Genomic DNA, 23,086 nt, shown 5'->3' on the forward strand with positions numbered 1-23,086 from the left:
CACCGTACATTGGGTGTGTTATTTGGCCATAAAATGCAGAAATCAAATTTTGAGAGTTGAACCAAAACACATCACATGATGAGACCATAGAGAAATGTAGGAAAGAAGCTGTGCTTTCCAAAGGAGTTATGTCGCTTAAGAACTACTATGGACGTAAAATCATGAGGAACTACTGGGTCATTCCTGTCACACACTACCTTTTGAACTTGAGAAAGAAAATGCTTGTAATTTAAGGTTTTATTTCTGTAAACCAGACTTTTAAAACCAAACGATGGAATTAAAGAGCAAAACTTAGTGAGGAAATGAGAGATTACTTCTATGAAAAACCATTTCAGAACAAGGCCCGGTTTCCTGATTACGCTCGCTCTTAGCGTGCTTAGAAGACCTCGAAAGATATATCTTACCAAAGTTGTTTATGTTCCTAAGTGTGTTCCCCGAAGTGTCCCTTAGGAAGCTTGAAAGTGAGGGTGCTGAATTAGTTGGTATCGATTGCTCATGAATCGATTTTCCACTTCACGCGAAGGTTCAATACAGCGTTAAGAAAGACAACACATTCTATGCAAATGAAACATTCCTCAAATTATTATAGTAACATTTATTTTAACATATTTTAAGTTTCAGTAGAATATAGACTATAAATTTAATTATCAAATGGTTAGTTGTGACGGTTAGACGAATCGTGTATCCCTCGCTAATCATCCACCCTTATCCCGTTGTGCTACTTGTGCCGCTTCTTGACATAGGTTTAACGTTTTTTTAGGTTTGCACGTTTATGGCCGCGTCTCCCTTTCGCGATGAGTAGTCTAAGCCTGATCAATCACTGATGAATTGGCGATAGGGATGAGTGTGCCATCCACCAGGATGTAATCCCCGGCATGGCGCAGAAGGGCGATGGTGACAGTGTGGACGCACCTCCACACAGAGGTCTTGATTAGGCCGTAGCCCTCTCCCATGACCTCGATGAAGCTCTCTGTAGCAAAAAAAAATAAAAATAAATCCTAGCGCTGGGCTTCAGGGCTTAAAGCAAAATTCTGCCGCGTTAGCCTGGCAAGCGCATGTCTGAGAAGGTCCAGCAGCTCCATAATGAGTTGTCTTGGGAGGATAATTTTTTATTTTTAATATAGCCACATCAGGCAAAATGTCAAAATGGCTTAAGTTTTGCCAAATAAAAAACTGACATGGACTAAACGGCTCCGCGTCCGGCTCCGTCTTTGATTCAATACAAGGACACGTTGGATCGCTGCTATGGTCGCTTACTGGACACAACTATGATGACCCATTCATAGATCTTAGCAATTTAGAGCCAAATTTTTTGCCAGATTTTAATTATCAAAAAATGTATCGCCAATTCGCTTTAATTACATTACAAAAAAGCCTAGGCTAATTACCACCATATTAGTTCTGATACCACAAAGAGTCATCTTCATAGGTCTGTATCCATTGCGAACATAATTTATTATGAGTCTTAAAAAATAACATAAAAACATTGTTGAGCCACAACATTGTCAACATACCATAGTTTGACTTGTACTTCGCTGCGCTGGTTTCTAAAGACTGCTGTACAGTAGCGTCTTGAGCTCAAACAACGCTAAGAGAGAGCTTACGAATGGTCCAGACCAACCTTATGAAAGTATGACTTACAGAAGATATACTTAGCGTAAGAACGTGTCAGGAATCGTCCCATAAGGTTAAGAGAGAGGTTAAGGAATAGGTTAAGAACTACTTAGTGATAAGAATGTTTTGGGGAACCGGGCCCAAACCGTTTCAGACAAAACCACAGAACTCATCAAATCCATCATTAATATTTGTTGATGTTTGATTTGTTTTCCCATAAAAATTATGTCTCTTCCTGAAGGAAGGAGGTGATTTAGGGCATTAAAAAATACCTAGGGTGGATTTGACAGGAACATTGCAACCTCTGCTAGAATTAAAGTAGTGAAATGATTCAAAACATACAGCTTTAAGAGGAAATACTCTTGGCTATAGAGTGATAAAATCACCCTTAAAAAAATAATGAAAATCTTAGAACTTTAAATTAGGTCTGTATATTAATTAGCAATTTAATTAACCTATGTAACCATTTGTCTAATCTCTGGCACAGGGGATGAAACACAGTGAGCATATGATTATATGCACTGTTTTTGATGTTAGCCAACATTGTTTCTACACTTTTGGAAATTCAGTGATTTGAAACAAGAACATCAACTGAAAGTCTAAATCTTTTATGACATTTATGGATCTTTATCAGACATACAAGACGACATAGAGCAAACTGAGCTACCTTGTCAATTTGTGTAAGGCTGGAAGGCTATAATATTTACTTCAGAGCGGCCATAAAGCATCAGGTCCCATTAGACAGTGAACAGTGAACTTCACTCTGCTCACATGTCCTGCTGAAGGTCATCAGTGATTAATGCACTCATCTCTCATTGTGAATGGTTACACACAAGTGTCCGGCAGCTACATAAGTTATTACGACTCAATCAGCAGTCACAGCCAGTACACATTTTTTTCAACTGATTGAAATGAAGACACAGGGCAATGACTAGAATTAACTTTACTAACTAATGTCAGTTATTGGTAAACTGTTCTTGGTTTTGGACCAAACTCTAGTATAATGTTGCAAACATAACTGGAAATCAGTGTTACTAAAATGGTGAACAGTAAAAGAAATTATAATAATAATAGACTCCATATGTGATATAATAAATATAAATAAATAAATAAATACTTTTTCTACTGGGCTTCAACAAATGTTTTTATTTTCACAACCTCATCAGTCATGCTGACTTCAAGGGGCTGAAAATGTTCTCTAAAACCATCACTATTTTCCAAGTAACTATATGTGTCTAAAAAACAACCTGGTCTCACAGAATTCCGTGAAATGTCCACGGGTCCTTAACTCAAAATCCGTGAAGCCATCACGGAATTGCCCCAAATTCCGTGACCCGGCCACGGATATTTCTCCAACGCAAGTCAATGACACTGACCTCCCGTGGTCCACACACGGATACCCGTTTCAATGACGGAGTACAGAACTCGCTGAACGGACGTGCTTTCTCATTTGGAAACGCAACATTTGAAGTATTTGTTTATTTTCTAATATCCAATGCCATAATGACATTAACCAGACAGCTGTTGTAGTTATTGCATTGTCCTGTCATCATAAAAATTACGTTTGTTTCAGTTACAAAAGTCCCGTGATGGCACGGACCTCCACAACCTGACCTCACTCACTTGTTTAGGAACTTACAAGCTTTTCGTCGACACTGTTGCAATGGCATGTAATTAACTTGGCATTTTTTCTCGTCCTGTCATCATAAAATCCAGTTTGATGGCGTTTTACACACATTTTGGCTATAGTCAGAACTAAAATCTGTGATAGGAGCACGGAGTGAGTCTGTGCTTAGATCACGGATAACTCTAACGCAAGTCAATGACACTCATCTTCCGTGGTCCGTACACGGATCGTTTCAGTGATGGAGTACAGACCTCACTCAATGGACGTGCTATCTCATCTGGAAACGCAACATTTGAAGTATTTATTTTTTTCAACACCAAATACCATGACCAACCTGACTGTTATTGTAACTATTGCATTGTCCTGCCATCATACAGATTCACTTTGATTCTGTTAGCCTAACTAAAATCTGTGACACGAGCACGGAGTGAGTCTGTGCTGAGATCACGGATAACTCTAATGCAAGTCAATGACACTCTTCTTCCGTGGTCCACACACGGAAACCCAGTCTCACGGCAGTTCGTGATTTTGTCACGTAATTTAATCTATTTATTCGTGGCAGGCACACGTTTATTTCCTTATTTTCATGATTGCAGCACGTTTTTTTAAACTAATGCATTTCAACTGGAGGCATCTTTCGTGCATCAGCACAATATTTTCTGATTAATTATTATTATTATTTAATTTTTCACAGGACAACAGAAGAAACTCACTGAAACTTGAAAAAAAAAATCGGAGCTTAACTTGCTGTACAAAACTGAGCAACATACTGTATTGCTGGTGACAAAAACACATGAAAACTTTTTTAGCTGTAAAATGCGCAATGGTTCTTTTTTTACTTTTTCATTGATTTTTATTTTTTTCATAGGCCTAGATTAATTTTTTTTTTTTATTACAGAATTCAATATCAAGTCCTTGACACATAACTGTAACACATTTTTACATTAAGAAACAATTTAGTTTAAATAAAAAGAACAAAAAAAAAAAAAAAATAAAAAAAAAAAATTATTTATTAGCGATAGGCCTACAGATTTATTAAGAGTTTTTATTAAGGCTATTGTAAAGGATTCTTAAAAATGCTGTCGCTGATGAGCCTCTGATCGCTGTCAGATTCTGTGATATGAATGTCCGCTAATGGGTTTAGAATGAGCCCCGCTCGGCCCGTGTTCTGGCTTACTGTAATATTTCACCTGTAATAAGACCGAAATAATATAATTAAAATAAAGAAATTAATGAATACATGATAACATCTAAATAAATGTTGATAGATTTAGCGTTATAGTTTTAAAAATATTAATAAACAGCAAATCAACACAGCTTCGAAATAATAACCGAGAAAGACCTAAATAATAATAATACATAATTAATAAACAGCGCCGCCCCTCCCACTACGCGCATCACGCGCTGTGCGTCAACCCCAAAGCGTCAAAAACTGAAGCGTGGTCAAGCGCCTCTAGCGTCACTGACATGAGATGTTTATCGCTTTGAAATCACGTTCAAGAAGTCTCATTCAGCACACATCGCGATACTTTCCATCAGTTTACAAGAGCCGCAGGTTGGGTGAGTTATACAGTCTATGGTGAGTAGTAGTAAATATGCTCTTTTAATGCCTGTCCTAAAACGTATTCTGTCTTCTTTATTAATCAGATGAGCGCCTTATGTTTACTCTCTGTATTACATCAGGCTGAGGCTGTCTTTGAGTTTCATTGTGTTTAACTAAATGAACACAGCTGCTAACTGGTTAAACTCTATCGGTCACGTGACGTGACGTGACGTGCCACAGACCTGGGATCGTTTTATATTCATTTCAGGTTCAAAGATGTAAGTTGTATTTGTAGTAAAATCATGGTAACCATGACACCTACAAAAGTAGGTAAAACCCAGTAAACAAGACATTTACCATGTTTTTTTTTTTTTTTTTTTACCACAGTAACTGTAGCTTTACTGTAGTATCGTAATAGCACATTAATCACCAAATTAACTATAGTTGTACCACTGTAATGGTAGTGTTTTAATGTGCTTTTATATGACTTATTTCACAGTAATCACATTTACTATACCATGCTTGTAATACCTTTTTAATGTAAAAAAAAAAAAAAAAAAAAAAAAACATTTTTCCCATATTGCAGTTCAATTCATATTGGTTTATATCTTAAATATTTTGCTCACAGATCACTATTAACATTCTGTATATAATTCTGTTTTATATTCTTTCCCCTTGTATTAATTTTTTAGCTGAAAAGACGTAAAGTAAGCAGTCACCCCAGTGGTGTTTGTGGAGAGGTATTCCTTCAGAAATGGAGAAGACAGAAAGCTGCAGAGGCAGGTTGGTCTGTGATAGTTTGTCCCTTTTATCAAACATTCCTGTTGTTATCATTTGCACAGCATTTTGTTGTTTCTTAAACTGTTGTACGGTCCAAATACCCACACTTGCCATCTTTGCACATTTCCTTTATTTGGCCCAAGTGAGCATGAAGATCACAATGTGTGTCGATCTTAACATGACAAAGTTCGTTTCAACTTTGTATTTTAAAAGAAACTTCTAAATGTCTTTTCAATAGTCCCTATTAAAGATGACAATTTATTTTGTGGTGCTTCTAATTAAGTGATAAAAAGAAGTTACAAATGATGTACAAAATAAATATACTTTTCTGTGCACCAAGAAAACATGCAACACTTTGTTTTACTACTAAATTAGTCTCAATTTCTAATTATTATAATTAATATTTCACAAACATTGGAAAGTTGCGTGACCTCCTGTGAGATCTCTGCAAAAAGTCTCACATTAATTCCAAAACATGATGCATGATGGGATACACTAAGCGTTGTATAGCGCTCCGGAGAAGTATTGGAGAGGTTTAGTGTGAGTTAAGGACGCTGTGCTTTGGCATTATTAAGACCGGGGACAGTCTCATAGTCACGTACACACACTCTCAAGTGAATAAGACCTCAAGTGTGGGTATCTGGAAAGGGGAAAAGTCTTTAAAATGATCCCTAAATACAGTCGCACGTCAAAGTCTTAATAATTCACTAATTCAATTTAACACTTGTATGATATTGTACAAGCCCCTGGACAATCTCATCTGACACTATCACAATATTGGAAAATCAGTTGCCCCACACAGTCAGAAAGTTTATATTGTTCATTGGCTTCTCATTAAATTACTTTAAATAAGCCCCATCAGTTCATGTTCCCACTATACGTGATCTCCATGACTAGATATTGCTATTAATGACTTGCTTTTAATAATGGATGCATTTAACATTTAATTATACAGCATCTTTGCAGATTATGCTTTCATGGTCTAAAAAAAACACAGTAATGTTGCATTTAATTACATAATATTTCTATCCTTTCTGTCTTACAGGATTGTTTCCAGATAACACTGTAGTTCTCCGTCATGCACAAGGACTCACCTCTTTAACTCTTTAACCCCCCCCCCACACACACACACACAGAAATGGTTCCTGGATCAGTGACTCAAGACTTTGCAGTGGTTTGATTTCTGCAGAAGATGTAACTTTGTTTTAATTAACCTTATAATGAATACATTGTGACCTTCCAGCAACCCATATACTGTACTGTATACAGAACCAGTGATGACAACAATAGTTAAAAAATAGCATTTATCATATTGATAAAGCATTGTGTTCTCTTTGTCAAGCTTCATACAGTAAACTTTACTTCTGGTGCTTTTATCATAAAAAAGCTTCAGTTCTGATCAGGAGTTTTAGTAAAGGACATATTCATGCACAGCAATCCCCTAGTTCCAGTCATGAAGTGAATGATGTTATTGTTAAAGTTATATTTCTGCATTTTTATGTAGCAGGTGTTTGTTTTCCTGAACACTTTATCTTTCTTCCATTGTTCGGACAATCAGTGTTTACGTGATGCTCTGCTGATTGAGTTTTATAGATGATATTGCACACTTGACATGCATGTCTTCATGATGTTTTTTTGTGAGTTTGAAACATTAAGTGTTGTATCACTTTTTGGTCAATAGAATCTTTTAAGAAAATGTATATTTTTACGGTGTTCTCTGAAAGATATATACCATATTTATAATGTTTTGTTTTTTAATAAAAGAATTTGCACACTGAAAATTGTTAACGTTTACAACATAACTGCCTTTTTTTTCTTCATAGTTTTATTCTTTAAAAACGAGCTTGGTGACAGTGCAGTAATATGCACACTTTGTCTTTAAATGAGTTTGACATATCTATAAATACTGGAAAACTCTTACAAAATTATGTATGTTCATTATGCTTTATTTCAGTTTTTATTACTAGAGATTAATTGGTAAAGCAAGGCAAATCACAGAAACAAATTTAAATAATTTAATAACTTAAAAATTTCACTCTTTACTTTTTATTAGTAAATGCTCTTGTCTTTGGTCAGGAAAAAATTTATCTTTTAAATTGAATGAAATGAATCTATTGGTTAGATAAGATACAACTGTGACTGTGCAGTTCACATCACGTGTTGTACACACACATGTACACATCGATATTGCCAAATTGTTGTCAAGCTGAATAACAATAATTTCTGTATTTGCATTATTGTTGGAAGAAGGTGTAGACGTTAATAAAACACTATCTAATAGGTGGCAAATTTAATTTATTGTTAACCAATCTATCCCTTTAGCCGAAAAACGGAAAACAGCGTTCATGAATGACAATAAATGGTTAAGGAAGTGTGATGACGCTGCTCAGCTTTGATGTCATTGGCTGTGAATGTCCCTTGTCATCGCAGGACTGTCTGTGGTTGGATTATCTTTTAACCCATATTAAACAGCGGATCATGTTACAAAAGTATGTTTTGCTGCTATTATCACATTAGTAAATATATTAAGTCAACATTGGGTGTTTCTATGTTGAGAAAAATCACCTTTTTACCGAGATCCTAACACTAACCCTAAGAATAACTTCAATGAACTACAAAAAACAGCGCCTAGTATTCCCTTTCCATAGATAGAACGATGGAGGCTTATGGGTAATGTAGTTTAAAAAGTTTTATTAACGAAATGAAATAAATAATATATTGAATGGTAAACTAGACATATAAATATGTTCACTGTGTAAACCACTATGATATATTTGAGAGGCATGGTGAAATTTAGTATTTTAGAGTATGCAATATGTAAAATGCCTTTATGCCACCTTTCCATTCATTTCTGAAAACTGTGCCCAACATTATTTTATCAGCATAGCATAAGTAATAATCCTGCCCATTTTCTCTTTGATATGTTAATTGGACTCTGATTTACAGCCATTTGAAATGTACAGTTTTTGGCTCTTCCGGGGGGTGCTACTGGGCCCCTGGGGGTAGAAGGGCAGTAAAACCTACATATATGTATTCTCCTCATCATGGACAACAAACTGAGCTGAGTCACATTTATATCTGACAGTTTTCACAGTCCTCTGTTTTCTAATTCTTACATCATTGCTATTATACCTTTTGACAGGACATTGTGAGGCCATCTGATGAAACATGGAAAAATTAGAAAGAAATGATTTAATAATGAAAATAATAGATTATTTATTTGATTTTTGAAGTAAACATCAATAAATATAATGGATGAACCTGCAACAACATGCCATTATCTATTCCCCACTGTTAAGCAGTAATCAAGGACAATGTATACACATTGTGATACTTCACTATTACACAAGGACAAATTCATTCATATATATATATATATATATATATATATATATTAGGGGTGTAACGATACGCGTATTCGTATTGAACCGTTCGGTACGACGCTTTCGGTTCGGTACGCGGTACGCATTATGTATACCGAACGGTTCGTTGGAGTAATTAATTATATTTGGAAAAAAAAAAAAAAAAAAGAGAGAGCTAGAAATATAATGATATGCGTTCAACAAGGTAGCCCAATAACCCAAACAACGTAACAGGCAACGCCCCTGACACTCCCGAAGAAGAAAAAAACACCATCTTATATGTTTATGTTAGGCTACTCAGCAGGCGCTCGCTCACTCAGTACACGCTGAAGGCTCGTTGCAAAATAGCCAATGCGTTTAACAGACTAGAAATGAGAAGATCCTCCAATAACCAACAGGTCTGGTGTTTGGGTGCACTTTGGATTCCCTTTAAGCTATAATGGTGATGGCAAGAGAGTGGTGGATAAAAAAACAACGGTATGTCGCATCTGCAACATGACAGGGTACACCAGCGGGATTACAAAAAAAAAAAAAAAACCCAGCGGGAATATCTGGGATATATGCGTCAGTACTATCTGGGAAAAGACGAAAAAAAGGAGAAACATGCACGCAGCAAACTATCCCTGCAGCATTTAGACACTATAGCTTACAGGGAATCCAACCCAAACACCAGACCTGTTGGTTATTTTAGGATCTTATATTTCTGGTCTGTTAAATGCATTCGACATTTTGCAACGAGCCTTCAGCGCGTGCTGAGTGAGCGAGCGCCTTAGGGGCCGTTAACATATTGCTCCTAAAAACGCATGGCAAACGCTAAGCGCGTCTTTCTCCTCCTTTCCAAAGCGCTCGGGCAGAAGCGCTCATGAGGCGTCTGTCTTTGCTAAGCAACAATGACGTGCTCTCTCCATGAGACGCGGAAATTTCAGCGAAGGATAAATGGATTTGCAGCTCTAAAAATCGCTTGCAGTAGCTCTGCTACTGAATTTATTTCAAAATTGCAATCCATATACAACTATGATCAGCTGTTCCTTCATCTTGGCTGAGCTCTCAACGTTGTTACGGAAAAGGATGAAGCTGATTGGTTGGTTCTTGTCACATGACCCGCGGTGCGCTTGCGGCATTCTGAAAAGTTGAGATGTTTTTACATTTTGCTGTATCTAAAACGTATCGAACCGAACCGAACCGAACCGTGACATCAGTGTATCGTATCGAACCGAACCGTGAATTTTGTGAACCGTTACACCCCTAATATATATATATATATATATATATATATATTACTAATAACTAATTAGCAAAAATCAGTGTAAAAATGTCCTCTCACCCCCGTATCTTGCTCCTCAGGTGCTGGACATCAGTAATGTGCATGCTCTTGGTTTGAATGGAGTACAAGATCCATGTTGATCATTCCTGCTACATTCTCAGTTATCCCTCAAGTGTTTGTAACTATAAAGCCCATGGCACCATCTTGTAATGCAAAATAATTAATCTCGTAACTCCCTTTCTTTCACAAAACAATTGGCATTGGTTACTAAATATAAACAATAATAACTTTATGGTGTACTGATGTCCCAGATGTCATTAATCTGATCAAATATTTTTATGTCTTAAGTAAAAAATAATCCCAATAATGATTATGTAGTTTTTCCAAGTCTAAAATAAACACATATGAGCCTACCTAGTAAAATGATGTATTTAACAAGAATCTTCAGAACACAATATTCGTCATATTCATTTTATTGAAGCATAGACTATAAAGATGATAAAGTAGCATCAAGACAAATAAGATTCAAGGAAAATAATTATTCATAATCAAAAATACATTAACCTCATATATTAATCAGTTCACACAGATGAGTGATGAAATGTCCTTAAAAGTCACACAGTCCCATCCAGTCAACTGTGATACAGATCATGTGATACACATAAGACATGAGATACTGTTCCAGAAAATAATGATTCCTTATGAACACATCAAAAACTGGTTTCATCGTGATCTTCTCTCGTGTCTGGAAACAGTTTGTGGTTGATATCCAGCACTGATGTGGTGTAGCTTGTTCTCAGCCAGAAGATTAGATTAGATTAGATTAGATTCAACTTTATTGTCATTATGCAGAGTACAAGTACAGAGCTAATGAAATGCAGTTAGCATCTAACCAGAAGTGCAAGAATATAGTGTTATATATATACATAAAAGTGCAGAGTAAGTAAAGCTTATGATATACAGAATTTACAGTGGAGTTGCTATATACAGTATTGATCAGAGTATACAGAATATAAATATGAATGTAATGTAGGGATTGTATGTACATTATGAACAGAGCAAAGAAGGATTATATATACATTATGAGTAGCAGGAACTTGAGAACAGTGGTTATAAATACAGTTGAATGAGTGTGCAAAAGTATAGTTTAACAATTTATTATATGCAAAATAATAGTAGTGCAATTATATTTATTGTAGAAATGGTTTACTGTGCTTGTACAGTAACAACTTTAGACAGTTTATAGTGTAATAACCATGTGCAGTCTGTGCAAAATATGAGTAGTGCAATACATGTATGTAAAGTACTGTGACCAGTGCAGTAAAAGAGCAGGTGCAGGTTAGATAGGTGGTGCGGTGTTCAGGAGTGTCACAGCCTCGGGGAAGAAGCTCTTCCTGAGTCTACTAGTTCGAGAGCGTAGGCTCCTGTAACGCCCGCCTGATGGAAGGAGGGTGAAAGGTCCATGGTTAGGGTGAGAGGCATCCTTGATGATGTTCCTTGCCCTACCCAGACAGCGCTTCTGATAAATGTTCTCTATGGAGGTTAACTGGGTGCCAGTGAGATCTCTCAGTCTTAAGATCCCAGACCTGGTCAAAGTGAAACAAACAATCCAGATGAAGTTGTTTAATGGACATAGAGCTCAGCTTATGTTCTGTGTGATTTTAGCAGGGTGAGTAACTATGACCCTTGTAGTACTGTACACTTACCATTCTTCAAGCTGTTTTAAGATCTTTTGAGAAGCTTTTTCTCTGAAGACAATTTACCACATCCTCTTCTTTCACTCCTTTCAAGAGCATCACTTGGTCAAAACCCCTCATTTGGTTTGATGAGATCATCTGTACAAAGTAAAATTGTTAAAATACTGCAATAAACAATTTCATTATGCAAGAATTTAGAAAAAGTTACAGAGGCAAAGGACTTGCTCATGAGACTCCATTAGCATGTGTAGTTCTCAGAGACTCTAGAATTCATCTATTGTTGCAGTAAATGTGTTTTCTTCCTTTAGAGTCTTTCTCCAGAGCTAATGACTTCTCTCACAAATGTGTTTTAGTCTGTGCAGTGTAAGGCTTTGCTCAAACCAATCAACTATCAATTCACAATTTATAACACAACATTCACAAAACAGTGAGATAATATCAATTGGTGTTTATATCAATTAAACCACTTTTATGACACTTGTATGCTTTTAAGAATAACAGGTGGTGTTTTTTTAAAACTTTAGATTAAAAATGTTCCAGTCAAACTTTGCTAACATGCTATAATTATTATAGCTGTATCAAATAAAATAAAATAAATATAAAACATTGGAAAGAATAATTATGGCTGACATGACCAGTCCTGTGAGAGATCATCATAAAGTCCTGTAACACAGCATTGCTTCAACACACACATACCAGAGGACTTCTGTTTGCTTGAGCACAAGATGACCATCTTCATTTCTCATCCTGAGCAAATCATTTCCTTGGTCTTCCTTCTCTTCTGTGAAAGGAGATAATCTTACTCTGTGTGCAATGAGCAATATTGCTCATTAAACATATAATTAAGTTAATTTAAAGTAAGATTCAGACCAGAGCATTTGATGAGTAAACAAATGTACCTGGGAAGAGCTGATCGTGGCAAGAGTCGCTGAGACTCAGTAATAGCTCTTTTAGTTTTTAGGAAGGTTTGTGAGGGTTGGCTCCCCAAAAACTTCTGAAAAAGAAGAACAGCATTATCTGCAAACAATCCTGTAAGACAGAAAGAAAGGAAATATTATTTCATTACATGCAACTTATACATTACTATATACTTTAACTTATACATTACTTACATACATTATTTTTTAGACCATGAAAGCATTAGTGAATTATTAAGACTTTGACGTGCGACTGTATTTAGGGATCATTTTAAAGACTTTTCCCCTTTCCAGATACCCACACTTGAGGTCTTATTCACTTGAGAGTGTGTGTACGTGACTATGAGACTGTCCCCGGTCTTAATAATGCCAAAGCACAGCGTCCTTAACTCACACTAAACCTCTCCAATACTGCTCCGGAGCGCTATACAACGCTTAGTGTATCCCATCATGCATCATGTTTTGGAATTAATGTGAGACTTTTTGCAGAGATCTCACAGGAGGTCACGCAACTTTCCAATGTTTGTGAAATATTAATTATAATAATTAGAAATTGAGACTAATTTAGTAGTAAAACAAAGTGTTGCATGTTTTCTTGGTGCACAGAAAACTATATTTATTTTGTACATCATTTGTAACTTCTTTTTATCACTTAATTAGAAGCACCACAAAATAAATTGTCATCTTTAATAGGGACTATTGAAAAGACATTTAGAAGTTTCTTTTAAAATACAAAGTTGAAACGAACTTTGTCATGTTAAGATCGACACACATTGTGATCTTCATGCTCACTTGGGCCAAATAAAGGAAATGTGCAAAGATGGCAAGTGTGGGTATTTGGACCGTACAACAGTTTAAGAAACAACAAAATGCTGTGCAAATGATAACAACAGGAATGTTTGATAAAAGGGACAAACTATCACAGACCAACCTGCCTCTGCAGCTTTCTGTCTTCTCCATTTCTGAAGGAATACCTCTCCACAAACACCACTGGGGTGACTGCTTACTTTACGTCTTTTCAGCTAAAAAATTAATACAAGGGGAAAGAATATAAAACAGAATTATATACAGAATGTTAATAGTGATCTGTGAGCAAAATATTTAAGATATAAACCAATATGAATTGAACTGCAATATGGGAAAAATGTTTTTTTTTTTTTTTTTTTTACATTAAAAAGGTATTACAAGCATGGTACAGTAAATGTGATTACTGTGAAATAAGTCATATAAAAGCACATTAAAACACTACCATTACAGTGGTACAACTATAGTTAATTTGGTGATTAATGTGCTATTACGATACTACAGTAAAGCTACAGTTACTGTGGTAAAAAAAAAAAAACAAAAAAAAAAAAAACATGGTAAATGTCTTGTTTACTGGGTTTTACCTACTTTTGTAGGTGTCATGGTTACCATGATTTTACTACAAATACAACTTACATCTTTGAACCTGAAATGAATAAAAAACGATCCCAGGTCTGTGGCACGTCACGTCACGTCACGTGACCGATAGAGTTTAACCAGTTAGCAGCTGTGTTCATTTAGTTAAACACAATGAAACTCAAAGACAGCCTCAGCCTGATGTAATACAGAGAGTAAACATAAGGCGCTCATCTGATTAATAAAGAAGACAGAATACGTTTTAGGACAGGCATTAAAAGAGCATATTTACTACTACTCACCATAGACTGTATAACTCACCCAACCTGCGGCTCTTGCAAACTGATGGAAAGTATCGCGATGTGTGCTGAATGAGACTTCTTGAACGTGATTTCAAAGCGATAAACATCTCATGTCAGTGACGCTAGAGGCGCTTGACCACGCTTCAGTTTTTGACGCTTTGGGGTTGACGCACAGCGCGTGATGCGCATAGTGGGAGGGGCGGCGCTGTTTATTAATTATGTATTATTATTATTTAGGTCTTTCTCGGTTATTATTTCGAAGCTGTGTTGATTTGCTGTTTATTAATATTTTTAAAACTATAACGCTAAATCTATCAACATTTATTTAGATGTTATCATGTATTCATTCATTTCTTTATTTTAATTATATTATTTCGGTCTTATTACAGGTGAAATATTACAGTAAGCCAGAACACGGGCCGAGCGGGGCTCATTCTAAACCCATTAGCGGACATTCATATCACAGAATCTGACAGCGATCAGAGGCTCATCAGCGACAGCATTTTTAAGAATCCTTTACAATAGCCTTAATAAAAACTCTTAATAAATCTGTAGGCCTATCGCTAATAAATAATTTTTTTTTTTTATTTATTTTTTTTTTTGTTCTTTTTATTTAAACTAAATTGTTTCTTAATGTAAAAATGTGTTACAGTTATGTGTCAAGGACTTGATATTGAATTCTGTAATAAAAAAAAAAAATTAATCTAGGCCTATGAAAAAAATAAAAATCAATGAAAAAGTAAAAAAAGAACCATTGCGCATTTTACAGCTAAAAAAGTTTTCATGTGTTTTTGTCACCAGCAATACAGTATGTTGCTCAGTTTTGTACAGCAAGTTAAGCTCCGATTTTTTTTTTCAAGTTTCAGTGAGTTTCTTCTGTTGTCCTGTGAAAAATTAAATAATAATAATAATTAATCAGAAAATATTGTGCTGATGCACGAAAGATGCCTCCAGTTGAAATGCATTAGTTTAAAAAAACGTGCTGCAATCATGAAAATAAGGAAATAAACGTGTGCCTGCCACGAATAAATAGATTAAATTACGTGACAAAATCACGAACTGCCGTGAGACTGGGTTTCCGTGTGTGGACCACGGAAGAAGAGTGTCATTGACTTGCATTAGAGTTATCCGTGATCTCAGCACAGACTCACTCCGTGCTCGTATCACAGATTTTAGTTAGGCTAACAGAATCAAAGTGAATCTGTATGATGGCAGGACAATGCAATAGTTACAATAACAGTCAGGTTGGTCATGGTATTTGGTGTTGAAAAAAATAAATACTTCAAATGTTGCGTTTCCAGATGAGATAGCACGTCCATTGAGTGAGGTCTGTACTCCATCACTGAAACGATCCGTGTACGGACCACGGAAGATGAGTGTCATTGACTTGCGTTAGAGTTATCCGTGATCTAAGCACAGACTCCCTCCGTGCTCCTATCACAGATTTTAGTTCTGACTATAGCCAAAATGTGTGTAAAACGCCATCAAACTGGATTTTATGATGACAGGACGAGAAAAAATGCCAAGTTAATTACATGCCATTGCAACAGTGTCGACGAAAAGCTTGTAAGTTCCTAAACAAGTGAGTGAGGTCAGGTTGTGGAGGTCCGTGCCATCACGGGACTTTTGTAACTGAAACAAACGTAATTTTTATGATGACAGGACAATGCAATAACTACAACAGCTGTCTGGTTAATGTCATTATGGCATTGGATATTAGAAAAGAAACAAATACTTCAAATGTTGCGTTTCCAAATGAGAAAGCACGTCCGTTCAGCGAGTTCTGTACTCCGTCATTGAAACGGGTATCCGTGTGTGGACCACGGGAGGTCAGTGTCATTGACTTGCGTTGGAGAAATATCCGTGGCCGGGTCACGGAATTTGGGGCAATTCCGTGATGGCTTCACGGATTTTGAGTTAAGGACCCGTGGACATTTCACGGAATTCTGTGAGACCAGGTTGCTAAAAAAACCTGTTTCCAATTCATGCATACTGTACCAATCAAATGCTATTTAGGCTATTACATAATACATATATTATGTAACATAACATAATATATACATAACACTGTAACATAATAATGTATTTTGTAATACTTGATAAACATAAATACAAACATCAAAGATGAACAAGTGTGTGCTCTGAAGATATCAAGGGCTACAAAGTTTTATTAACCCTTTTATTCTGCCGAGAGGAAATAAGTTCCTCGTTCAAGTCAGCAACAATCACTGCGGTATGTGTAAAGTGCCTCTGGAGCATCTGAGAGGGACCTTAAAGGTGTAATGCATGCAAACGTAGCTGCTGTGCTTGAGCAGACTTGAGCTAGGTCACCCCTGACATCCTCAAACTGCATTGATATTGCTCTTGATTGTCATGACTTACGATGATGTGTTAACCCTTTTGCCCTCTGAAACATGGAAGGTCAAGGCAAGCAGGAGTAAATAAACTTTAGTGGTCCTTTATTACAGGAGAGGAAGATATTGGGTTGAAACACTAACACTTCTTAAAACAAACTGACAAGAAAAAATATATAATGAAAAAAAAAAAAATACAATAATAAATAATTAAATAAATGTTCATTAAAAGTTACATCCCTTCATCCATCTGAATTAAATAATTAAATAAATGCCGAATTCAATAATTAAATAAATGCTTTAGGAAAACTATAATTATATCCACAGATAGTGGCATCCAGAATTCAAAGATATTACACCATTAACCCTGAATAAATAAGTACAAATTTGTACATTCTTATTTGGAGGTTTGTCAAAATTTTCTCCTTTTTTTCCTAGAGGTCTTTCAATCTAAATTGCTTTATTAATTTCCTGCTGTATACCCACAAGAGTAACATAAAAGTCAGTAATGAAGATCATAAATTGTGACTGCAGTTGCATCTGATCAAATGCGCATTCTTACACTTTATCTTTGGTTAAACTAATTAATTTTACTTTGTTGGAACAACAGCTATGCTAATGATGTCTCTTTGTTTCTCTGTTTTGCCATGGGATGTAACTAGGATTTACACAAGCTCCAGTCTGGATCCAGAACACCTGAGAAGAGATGATGCTGACATCTCAGAGGATTAAGATGATGCTAACCCTGAAACAACATACAGAACTAACAAATATTGCTACCAGTGTGATTGAATTATATAATAATTGCTGTTAATAATGTTCATCGTCTGGTTGACTACGTCTGGTATTAATTTTTCTGAAAAATACTTTCTTCTAAATATTGTAGAAACTTAATTTTCTGTAAAGTTGCTTTGCAATGATTTGTATCGTAAAAAGTGCTATATAAATAAACTTGAATTGACTTGAATTAATGAAGAGACCATAGATTATTTGACTGAAGTGTCCCACAGGCCTGAATATATTGATCATCTAGAAAAGTCAAAGGTTTAAGAGGATCTAAATTTATATTGCTATATCAGTATCAACAGCTTAACTGATTTGCCTAATTGAGCCTGACACACTTACATGCTTAGATATAGATTATTGCACCATTATACCAACCAAAATCCAACAATGTCCACACGTCTTGATTATATTCTAAAAAAACAATAATGGTATTCATTTTTATTTTTAATGATATTAATGATGATATTAATTTCCTTTTGTGAATTCATTTTCAATCTTTAAGTAATTATTAAACAATCTTAACTGAAAACAGAAGGCCCAATAAACATTTATGATTTCACTTATTTGCTGTCAGTATAATTTTGAATTACCATGTCAAATAGCCCAGTCCCAGATCTGAGCCCAAAAACCCTTTCAAGGGTTCCTTGGTGGTCAAAAACCTTTGAAGTTAAATCCATCCAGTTGGTCCATCCACTTTACAATGACCGACTGTATTAAGCAGTGTGGCCGAAACAATCCTGATGACACTAATGACCTTTACTGGTGGAGAGATTGGATCTCTTGGGAGAGGCCGGCGGGGTTATTACCCTGGTAAGGAGCTTCTCTGGATGGCCTTTGATTGCTGGAAGGAGTCAATGAGCCATGAGCTGAAGGAGGGTCATTTTTGTTTAATGACTGGGGTGTTATCTCAGTCTCTCCAAATACAAATAGCTCCATAAGATGCAGGAATAAAAAAGCATTAATGGAGAGGAGGGAAAGCATCTTCTGCTAAAATTCTGCCATCATCTATGAATATAATGTTCCAGTCATTAATTTGTTTTTCACAGTTGGTTAATCGGACACGGATTGGCTAAAGATGCAGTGAACCCAAAATTCCTTTAAAGGGGTCATATGATGCAATTTCAGTTTTCAGCAATCTCAACTTTTCTTTCTTTTTGGAGTGTTACAAGCTCTTGGTGCATGGAGAAGATCTGTAAGTTGCAAAGACTAAAGTCTCATATCGAAAGAGATACTCTTTATCAAGACTTTGCCACTCCCCCCTAAAATTGCTCATTCTAACATGCCCCAACATGTCTACGTCTCTATGGAAATATTTACATAATGCCGCCCAAATGTTCATGCAAAGAAAGAAGGCTTGGTTCAGTAACTGCAGTTAGTGTTGAAGCAGCTATGTCAGGGTGGTGCTGTGTGTATCTAGGCAAAAGCAAAAGCACTTTATTTTGCCTTCCAAAAGTAGATGCATTTAGGAATCTTTAAGATAACTTACAACAGAACAACGCATTTTATGGATGAACCTAGGAGAAGAGATAATTCTGACTCTGCTATGACAATCTGGTGTTTCTGAATCAGCTACTGGAAGTATGGTTTTGTTATTACTTTAAGTATTTGCTATTGAATGTTCCAATGCAGAATTTTGCGCGCGTGTGTGTTTGTGTGTGTGTGTGTGTGTGTGTGTGTGTGAGAGAGAGAGAGAGAGAGAGAGAGAGCGAGAGAGAGAGAGCGAGAGAGAGACAGGGTCACAGTGGAGTCAGCTCTCTTAACCTTCCGTGGCTTGTGTACTGCAAAAACATAGGAGCTTCATCACTGTGTCTGTTCCGCGACTCTGTTACCCTTTCAGGATTTTGGAACCAACTGATGGTAAAACTAAGGACATTATTAACTTTCATTACATTTATTTTGAAAGAAGAAGCTCACGATTATGGAAAGGGCCGTTACATTTCCGACTAGTGTTTGCGGTGTTCCTCCTATCACAATGCACTCGGTAAGTCGGCCAATCAGAGCAGACTGTTGAATGTTGAAAACACAGCAAGGGGAGACAATGTGAACACTGCTCAAGAAAACTGGATAATGCAAAAAAAAAAAAAAAAAAAAAAAAAAAAATTCATCGCTCATGAATTATTCATAGTTCCTGACATGTATTTACTGCATATGTTATGGAATACTATATGGTATAAAAAAAATTGTTCTGATTATCTGATTTAAAAGAAGGTGCAAAAGACAAAATGCTCTGGTCTCATCTACATCTTTCAGTCTCCATGTTCCAATGTTTAGGTTTAACACAATTCTCAATACTTCTGATATACAGTGACCGTGGATGTTTAATTTTTACAGTAGTTTATTTTTCTCATCCAACTTGTCGAGTAAATGCTCTCAAATGCAAATGTAAATATTTCAAAGAATAGTCTATTACAAGTCCAAGTTACAAGTTGAAAGGGAGAAGTAGTGAGAACACAACTAGAAAATGCATATGGAAAAATTCAACATGCGCCTTTTCAGAAATGTCCATTTCAAATGGACTTTTCTCTAGAGAAGTAAGTGAAAATACAGGTCTTCACTTGGAGAATAAATGTCATTACGAGAGGAGGATTTATTACCTATGCTCTTTCTGCTCCCTCCACTACTTTAAAACATTGCTTTCTAAGGGAAAATTCACCCTCACACTGTAGTGCTTTGAGAAGATTCAGTTGGTTTCTCAGGTGTGCCAATTGCAGTAATCACAACAGGCAGTGATCACAACATTTATTTTAAAACATATCTCAGCATTACAATGTGCTAGGTGTGAAATCGAGAGCAATGAATATGAAGAGGGGGAAAAGGGTCTTTTGGGAGGTCTTAGCATATTAATGGAAGTAACACCATTTAAATATAGCCTGTTGCAGTAATGTAACTTTTATAGCAAGGCTGGATATTAATGAAGTATCAAAGTTTATAAATATATATAATGCAAATGAGTCCGAAAATCAACAAAGCTCAACAAGCTCTGAGTTATAACTGCTCCATTACTAAACAGTATACTGACAGTCTGTTAATACACCTTAGCATTTAAATATATTGAAGTCGTATGGCAGTACATGAACAACCATATCTACTGGATGCAGGAGATCCCAAAATTTCACAAATCTAAAAGGGATGTAAACCACATATGTCCTTGTTAGTGGAACATCTATGACAAAATTCCAGTCTTTGACATCTAAACAGTGAGCATCATACTACATACTGTTACTGTAGAACCAAACCAAGAACTAAAAAAAAAATAAAAATAGCAACAATAATAATGTTTAATAATTCTAATTATATTTGGATATTATTAATATTATTAATATAATATTGTTATTTTTATCATTACAATAATAAATAGATATAATGAACATTTAAAAGCTATTTTAACATTAATTAAATTCTGATTATAGGATATCATGCATTGTTCAATTATTTGATTGCGGATTAAAATCCTTCTTAAACTTCATATCAGACTTGGATCAAAATATATGTCTCCCATTTCATGGTTATTTCGACTGACAGTAGAGATTCAATATAACCACGAGTTATAGAAATAGATTTTTTAGAATGAAGTTACATCTTTTAACTTCACCATCTATCACAGCTGGCTAAATCTCTAGAGGTCCCACAAAATCCAATAAACCGTACAGAGACTTTTTTTTGTGTTTTTGTGGTGTGATTGAACTTTACAGGAGTTTATGACAATGAGAAATAAGATGATTATGGGAGTATGATCATGTAGACAATACAGTTTAATAAACATAATATCATAAAAACATAATGAAGCAATTCTTAGTCGTAATGCCCTGTTGAAGCAGAAGTTATTATGGAGCAATGATTTTGGAACCAGTTGTTAAAGCCAATTAGCACTGAACAGCAAGACCAAACAAACAAAATGTATCCTTCAATTATACTGCATCAAATTGTCTGCTAACAGCTCTAGGTCGACATGACAATGCTCCAGGCATATTGAGAATGAGCAAGCGCCATGGACTCTGGAAAAGGGAAGAAGAGTGGTTGCCCAGGAAACAGCTTATGCAGTGAATCTGAAGGTTAACAAACTAAGGGCTGGGCTTTGTGAAAATGCTCACTCCGGAGAGAGGGAATTTTATGGAAGGAGATCTGATCCAAATGCGTGACCACCCTTGAGAAATTGATTTTTGTTTTTGGTTAGGTCCTGTTTACACAGCTGGCACAGAGGGAAGATTATTTATCAGGCCGCCTGTCAGCAGGCACACAATGTCTTTTTCATGTGAATATGTCCAAGTTTTGACAACCCAGAGCCACGTAAAACTGCTGGCAATGTTGGTGAATGAAATCAAAAATACAACAAATATTTTTATATCACAGCTATAATTATAGCACACCAAGTCTCTGTAAACCGTGTGTGTGTGTGTGTGTGTGTGTGTGTGTGTGTGTGTGTGTGTGTGTGTTTGTGCACGGTACCTTAGACATAAGTTACTTCTGGTCTCCAGTATCGCTAGCAAAGCAAAATCTATCGCTAGCAAAAAATCTAACTGAGCCACTGACATTCTAAAGTAAACTTTGAATAGTTCTGGATAATCCTGCTCTTCTTGATAAGGAGGTGGAACTCTCCTTCCTCTCTACAGGATCACAGGAGTGGATGGACCCAATATTTCCTCCTTTCTTTTTTCTCTTTTTAAGACGAGAGAGGACAAACAATCATCCTCACTATTTGAAGAAGACAATTTTTATTGTTTTGTGTTTTTTTTTTCCGTAACGCATTGATTAAAAGTACAATTTGTAAGATTTTTGCAGTAAAATATCAAAAAACCACCAGGCTAGTGTTATATATTTTGTCCAGCTGATTACTAACAATAGCTGTAATGTTTTCAACTACTTGTAAATCATGATAAAATTCGCATTCTAAACAGTGACACGGGGCAGTGCAGTCGCCTTTCACTGATGTTAGTTCCCCTTTGTTACCGCCTTTACTGACGTAGAAACCACATGACAACAGTATCATGAACAAATGCGGAAGTAGCTTCGCGACAAACTTCAACAACAAAGAGATGCCGATCTAGCTTTTGTTTTACTCGAAAGGTGAGTTGTTTTTATTCGTATCTTTACAGAAAACTTATGCTATTATAACGATCAACAAGATTAGTATTATGGGGCGCCAAACGCGGGGAATCACGTCTCTAGACCTGCGCGAGGACGCATCTGATCCATAGTCTGATCGCGTCTTTGCATTGACTTTGTATGTAATCTACTTGCGCAAATCGTTGAACTTCGTTGAGCGTCATCAAACCACACGATTGGTATTGTTTTGGTAGTGCGCCCTCTCATGGCATGTCCTACAACCTGTGCCTTTAATACGCATCGGACTCAGTGTGCAAGGTCTCTGTGCGTGACCATTTTTTTCATTCACGAATACGAAAAAACACATGCAAAAATTTCGAGCTGCAATGTGTTTGTGCAATGACCTTTATTGTGTGT

The 23,086-nt window shown here is 36.0% G+C and overlaps 1 protein-coding gene and 1 long non-coding RNA gene across 2 annotated transcripts in view; one reads left to right on the plus strand and one right to left on the minus strand.

Annotated features, from left to right (window-relative positions):
- The window catches only part of LOC128026185 (heme-binding protein 2-like), a 136,278-nt gene that overhangs the window by 59,205 nt on the left and 53,987 nt on the right, over nucleotides 1-23,086 (minus strand). The window lies entirely within an intron of this gene.
- LOC128026186 (uncharacterized) lies at nucleotides 3,714-7,348 on the plus strand. The gene is made up of 3 exons (XR_008186367.1): nucleotides 3,714-5,062; nucleotides 5,477-5,567; nucleotides 6,610-7,348. It is a non-coding gene; the product is annotated as an uncharacterized LOC128026186 (long non-coding RNA).

Source organism: Carassius gibelio, chromosome A13 (assembly GCF_023724105.1).
Source record: "Carassius gibelio isolate Cgi1373 ecotype wild population from Czech Republic chromosome A13, carGib1.2-hapl.c, whole genome shotgun sequence".
NCBI classification, from domain to species: Eukaryota; Metazoa; Chordata; class Actinopteri; order Cypriniformes; family Cyprinidae; genus Carassius; species Carassius gibelio.